Source organism: Oryza sativa, chromosome 3 (assembly GCF_034140825.1).
Source record: "Oryza sativa Japonica Group chromosome 3, ASM3414082v1".
In the NCBI taxonomy this organism is placed as follows: domain Eukaryota; kingdom Viridiplantae; phylum Streptophyta; class Magnoliopsida; order Poales; family Poaceae; genus Oryza; species Oryza sativa.
The window spans coordinates 30,226,225-30,232,401 of record NC_089037.1 but is presented as its reverse complement, the minus strand read 5'-3'; positions in this window follow the sequence as shown (position 1 = coordinate 30,232,401).

Below are 6,177 nucleotides of genomic sequence, written 5' to 3'. Positions count from 1 at the left end.
TCACAGGAAATTTGAACTTCCGCCTAAGTCTTTCTCTCCATTTGCCGCGGACCAAATGACGGAACCGATACCAAGCCCTACATGGAGTTTAAAGCTATGATTCGTAGTAGCAATTAACATAACAAGATTTTCTTAATTAACAAAGGAACTTATGACGGTACCTGTCTATAAGTTCGAAAACCTTGTCAAACGTAGACTCTTTTTTATCCATTGAATCATATACGTTGACGGTGCAGGCCTCCAGGTCGATGAGTAAAAGCACCCAGTGGAATCTGCAATGTGCGTGGGATGTATTACATATGAAACACTTAGCAAGTTCGTACGGGAATGAAATTTGGTATGTAGGAAGACAGTAAAATTAAACTAACTCTGTGTTGTATGGCAACAGTATGAACGTCTTGTAATGCTGCGCCTTCAGGAGATGGACGAGATTGTCCTCTGTTTCTTGTGGATATTGGTCGAGCATTGCGACGTTTACTTTCCGAGGGTCGATGAATCCAGTATCGAAAACCCTCCGCCGTCGGGCCCTTTGAATCTCCATTCTACAACGATAAAAGGGAGTATATTATTTTCTATGGTCTACTTATATACAAGGACCTAATTAATTAAAGGAGACGTATAGTAAGAAATCTAACTGAACGATATACTTACAAAATCCAGCAACTCATAATAGAGACGTCGAGGGCGTCCAGCTGGTATAGTTCGTAGATTCCCCTGAAATTGATCCAGAGAATGTCATCTCCTTGCAAGAAGCCCGTGTCCCTGATCCTCGCTCCGATCATCTCTCTACCGGTGGCGCTCATCTCCATGTACAGCTGATGGAACTTGTACATTTGTGTGGGTAGGGACTGCAGCAGCTCAGGCTTGACAAGCGGTTTACCGAGTTCGTACATGTATTTCACTTCCGCCTTTTCGATTGGTGCGACTCCTAGCAATTGATCTGTAGTTAGACCGGTGTCAGTAATAAATTGTTCTATCGTCATTTCTTTACCGGTCACCAACGGCTCGATCTCCTGGTTTGGTTGCTCTCCAAGCTGAGGGACTGGTTTGGACTTTCCAAAAGATGCTTTCTTCAGCGTTCGCTCATAGTCCGATAGCTTGATGGCCTCCTTGACAGATGCAGACATACCCCTGAAGAAGTTCCTGACACTGGGGTCTATAGGAATCTTCTTTTCTGGACTTCGAGGCTTGAATTGTCTCTTGACTTCTGATGCAACGTAAGCGTCAAGCTCCTCTTGCGTGCAATCGTACCCCGGGTCCTTGTTCTTGGCGGCGTCAACTTTCGCCTTCTTCGTTGCCCTTGTGTGGGCAGGCGGTGGAGCTGGGGGGGCCCCTGACTTTGAAGGTGCCAGAAGAGGAGCTTGCGGGGGAGTAGGTGTAGGAGCACGAGGAGGAGTCGGTGCAGGATCCTGAGGAGGAGTCGATGCTGGAGCCTGAGGTGGAGACGGTGCTGGCGGAGCATGAGGAGGAGACGGTGCAGGATCCTGAGGAGGAGATGGCGGAGCCGGAGGAGATGGTGCACGAGACGCCGCTTGTCGCCCAGGGAGGATGATGTACCGCCTGCGCCATAGAATAATGGCATGGCATGTGTCTCGTAGATGCGTCTCACCGTCTCCTCCAGGGTAATCCAGCTCGAGGTCCTCGTACGCGCCTTCGACCAACTCAACTTCGACCTTCGAGTATCCTGCTGGAATCGGCCTACAGTGTTAAGTACCTGAAGGGTCCGTTGGGATGGCCATGCCCGACGCCACCTTCATGTTGTGAGAGATTATTTATTAGTAATCAACATATATAAGCAGCAACTAGCGGAATGGCTAAATCTTACCTTTATTGATAAGTTCTTGAAAGGAATATGCAGCTCACATGGTGTCCGCTGAGTGATGTCATCAACGGGACAGGTCGATTCGTCCTGTGTTTGCATGGCGTCCATGCTCTGTGATCCTACCTGCCCTGTTGAGGCGCAGCTGCTACGGTTTCCTGACGGGCTCACCATTGCAAGAGGAATGGTCGGCTGGGGATCATGGGACCGATGTGCGGCCATGCGTTCATCAACCTTCCTTGCCACCTCCTCTTGCATGTTGAGTTCGTAGCTCGATACCCGGAACTCTAGGTCTGCAATCTTCGCCTCGGTATCTCTCTTGCTCCTCATCCGACTCCTGTACGTGTGGATGTCCTCCTTGAAACCAATCTTCCAAGGAATCACCCCTTTCCCTCGAGTTCGTCCTGGATGCTCTGGAGTCTGCAGGGCGAGTGTCAGCTCGTCCCTATCTCTGTCTGGTCGGAACGTGCCCTGAGAGGAGGCTTCCACTGCATCTGTTAGTCGTCGCGCAGCCTCTCGTATCTGATAGCCGAAGACCAGTGAGCCATCAGCTGGGTTGAGCGTTCCACCGTGAGCATAGTACCAGAACTTCGATCGTTCCGGCCAATTGGCTGTTGCCGGTTCGATACCCCTCTCAATCAAGCTAGCCTCCATCTGCTCCCACTTCGGTATCGCGACGCTATAGCCTCCTGACCCCAAGTGGTGATGGTACTTCTTCTTGGCGGCATTTTCTTTGTTTCTTTCCATCATCGCCTGCCCTTGTTCATCTGTCTTATATGCAACGAACTCGTCCCAGTGATCCCTTAGCTTTGGGAATGTGTCGAAGTTCGGTGTCTGCCCCTTCAGTATATACTTCTGGTACAGATCTCCCTTGAAGCTCTGAAACTGTTCTGCCATTTTCTTCAGAGTCCACCTTTTCACTTTGTCCTCTGTACCAGCAGGAAGGGTGAATGTCTCGAGCATTGTGGTCCACAACATCTCTTTCTCCGAATCTGGGACAAAGCTCTCATGATCTCCGTGTGCCCTTGTTCTTCGCCAGTACACCGTACTGACAGGCACGTTATCCCGCACAACCCAACCGCTGTGACGTACATAGTTCTTGGCGGCTTCGGCCGGGGCACTAGGACGTCCATCTTCTTCCACTTCCGTTATGATGTGCCGACCCTCAAGCTTCTTCGCTGCACCTCGTTGCCCGCATGCCCTCTTCTGTCCAACGGAGGGTTGATTACCACTAACCTCCTCCTGGTTCCCCTCCACATCCCTTTCCACGTGCCCCTGCTGGTTCCCCTCCGCATCCCTCTCCACGTTCCCTTCCTCGTTCAAGTACTGGTTTGGATCCTCGTTCCCCTCTTCTTCATTCCAGTACTGGCTGCTTCCCTCCGCGATTGTATCGTACAATATCTGTTCCTCATCGCGGTCAGCCATCTGTTGATACAAGAAACATCTGCTAAGTCACGAGACATTTATGTTTTAACAATCTAAGTCATGTATGCTAAGTGTAAATGTCGTACATTAGAACCCTACACAACCTTACGTGCTAAGTCTAATTATAAATCGTGATATAAGCTAAGTCTAGGTGACGTATATTATACAACCCTAGCTAGTAAATAATTATATACTAAGTCTAATTACAAATAAAATAATCTTATATTAAAACTCAAATAATATTATATGCTAAGACTAAAATAGTCATGTATATGCTAAGTGTTTCGTGCGTATATGCTAAGTCTAATTAAGACTACAATAGTCAATTGCTACTTGTCGCACCAATTCCGTAGTCAATAATTACATACCAAGTCTAATTACAAATAAAATAATATTATATTAAAACTCAAATAATATTACATGCTAAGACTAAAATAGTCATGTATGCTAAGTGTTTCGTGCGTATATGCTAAGTCTAATTAAGACTACAATAGTCAATTGCTAGGAGTCGCACCAATTCCGTAGTCAATAATGTCATACTAAGTCTAATTTGCAATAAAATAATCTTATATTAAAACTCAAATAATATTAGAACACTACACAATCTTATATGATAAGTCTAATTAAAGGTCTAATAATCTTAATTAATTGCATTACAAATATAACAATCATTTATATTATTACGTCACTTGCCTGCTCCAATTCCTTCTAGGGCTAGCTCTTCCACTCAGGCTTGACGGACGACTCCGACAACACGTCTTTTCTGCAAGATACAAAAAATGTATTAGGATAAATGCGAAGTAACATATATATATATATATATATATATATATATATATATATATATATATATATATATATATATATATATATATATATATATATATATATATATATATATATTGCATTTCACGTTAACGTTCGTCCTCGTTCGTTCGCTCGTTCACGTTCCCTAGCTCGTTCACGTTCGTTCGCTCGTTCTCATTCACGTTCGTTCGCTTGTTCTCATTCACGTTCGTTCCCTCGTTCTCGCTTGTCTTCGTTCGATCGTGTTCGTTCTCGCTCTCGTTCGTTCGATCGTTCTCGTTCTCGTTCACGTTCTCGCGGCAACGTACGTTGACGTGTTCGTTCTCGCTCTCGTTCGTTCGATCGTTCTCGTTCTCGTTCACGTTGTCGCGGCAACGTACGTTGACGTGTTCGTTCTCGCTCTCGTTCGTTCGATCGTTCTCGTTCTCGTTCGTTAACGGCGGTGTGGCGGCATCGGGGCGGCGGTTGGCGCGGCGGCGTGGCGGCGGCGGCGGCGGCGTGGCGTTGCGGGGCAGTGGCGGCGGCGGCGTGGCGTGGCGGCGGCGGCGTGGCGTGGCGTGGCGGCGGCGGCAGTGCGCGCGCGGCGGCGAAGGCGGCGGCGGCGTGGCGACGGCGGCGGCGGCGTGGCGTTGGCATGCGGCAGCGGCGTTGCGCGGCGTCGAAGGCGGCGGCGTGGCGCGTCGTCATCGTGGCGCGTCGTCGTCGTGGCGCGGCGTCTCGTGGCGGGCGGCGCGACGGAGAGAGATCGAGATCGGAGAGATCGAGATGCATGAAGGGAGATCTGGCGGCGGCGGCTCTCACCCCAGAGATGCGGCGGCAGCGGAGGAGGCGGAGGCGGCGGCGATGACGACGAGCTCGAGACGACGGCGAGATACGGCGGCGTCGGCGCGGGGATTTGCCCTAGGCAGTGGCGGCGAAGGAGAGAGGCCGAGAGAGATCGATCGGCCGAAAACGTTTAAGTGTTGGTGAAGAAGACGAGGGCGCACCGGGAATATATATACCCCCGGATCTTTACTCCCGGTTGTTCTCAACAACCGGGACTAAAGATATCTTTAGTCCCGGTTGTTGAGAACAACCGGGAGTAAAGAAAAGATCTTTAGTCCCGGTTGTTGAGAACAACCGGGAGTAAAGAAAAGATCTTTACTCCCGGTTGTTGTCAACAACCGGGACTAAAGATATCTTTAGTCCCGGTTGTTCTCAACAACCGGGAGTAAATATCTTTTCCCGCTATTTCGAAATTCTTTTTAAACCCGGTTAGGGTTAAGAACCGGGACTAAAGATTATAGCACTGCATATGTTTTTCGCTTACATACGTGTTTATAAAATAGAAGTTAATGCATTAACATTATTTAAAGTACAAAGATTAATGACAATTACTTCGAAAAATTATTTTTGTCTGTAATAAATTAAGTGGATAAATCGTAATAAGCAAATATAATTAATAAAAATTCCAATAATCATATATACTTAGCATATATATGAATGATATTATTATATTGGTAAAAACTCTAATTAAGATATGTATGTACATACTGCATGATTTAAAATTAATAAAAATTGTAATCATCATATGTACTTAGCGTAGGAATTATATTAAATTAAATGCTAAAAACTCTAATTAACATATGTAAATACCACATGCATGATTTAAACCTTTTAAAAATTCGAATAGTCATATATAAGTAGCATATGAAAGATAGTAAATTTAATTGTGAAAAACTCTAATATATGAATGATAGTTTTAAAAATATATTAAATTTAATACTTTTAAAAATTCTCTAGTCAATTATAATTAGCATATGAATGATAGTAAATTAAATGTTAAAAACTCTAATTAACATATGAAATTGCCACTTGCGTGATTTAAAACTTTTAAAAATCCTCTAGTCAATTATAATTAGCATATGAATGCTAGTAAATTAAATGTTAAAAACTCTAATTAACATACATATGAAATTGTCACCTGTGTGATTTAAAACTTTTAAAAATTGTAAGTATCACATATAACTAGCATATACATGATTTAAACTTGTTGAAACCTCTAATAATCGTGCGTAATTAACATATGCCATACATCAATTGATTTATATGGATAATCAATACATCCAAAATAGTTTACATCGTGT